Source organism: Microtus ochrogaster, chromosome 18, assembly GCF_000317375.1.
Source record: "Microtus ochrogaster isolate Prairie Vole_2 chromosome 18, MicOch1.0, whole genome shotgun sequence".
NCBI classification, from domain to species: Eukaryota; Metazoa; Chordata; class Mammalia; order Rodentia; family Cricetidae; genus Microtus; species Microtus ochrogaster.
Genome location: NC_022020.1, coordinates 14258978 through 14259831, shown reverse-complemented (window position 1 = coordinate 14259831; position 854 = coordinate 14258978).

Genomic DNA, 854 nt, shown 5'->3' with positions numbered 1-854 from the left:
AATTTCAAGGGGGGCAATCCTACTGATGATTTGCTTAAAATAAGGACTCGTCACAGCACCGTGATATAATAGCCTTTAACCACTTTCAGGAGTGTGGCCATATGTGCAACAGGAAGATAATGTGGCTGACATGAGAGCAGCAAAGATTTGGTGTATGTGTTTCTGTGTGTGTGTGTGTGTGTGTGTGCATGCACATTCAAAGACGATCTGGATATGGAACATAAACCTAGTAAACGCTGTGAGACTTGTTTGTTCCTGCTTAACACTTCAGATGAAATAAGTCTGTGTTGGCAATTGCTACTGTGCTGAAGTCATTTTCAGATGAGTTTTTGACGCATGTGCCTCAGTGATGAACACTCAGAGGCGAGCCATTGCCATCTTTGGTGCCTCTTCCTCAGGAAGTCTCGGTGACATCAGTCATAAGTACTCTGTATTGTGTTCTAGTTTTCTGACTGGCCATAATTTGTTTGGTTTTGACTCTGGCATTCTATAATCTCATCCAAACATCACTATATAGTAGCAACTGTTACAGTGATATGAAGATAGTTTCTTCACTGCTTCATGGTGTATGTGAGTCTTTACGGTGATCGTTCTCCTTTGATTCCACTAATGGAGACTCCCTAGAGATCCCATTACACGTCCGCACTCATATCCTGTTGTGACTTGGACTTGAAATGTCCCCCTTCTGAATGCTGGTGGAAGCCTTGGGAACTTAGGAGGTGGGGACTAGCTGAAGGAAGTAGGCCACTGGTGTCAGATGTTGGTGGTTATGTATTTGCCGCCTTCTTCTTCTTCTTCTTCTTCTTCTTCTTCTTCTTCTTCTTCTTCTTCTTCTTCTTCTTCTTCTTCTTCTT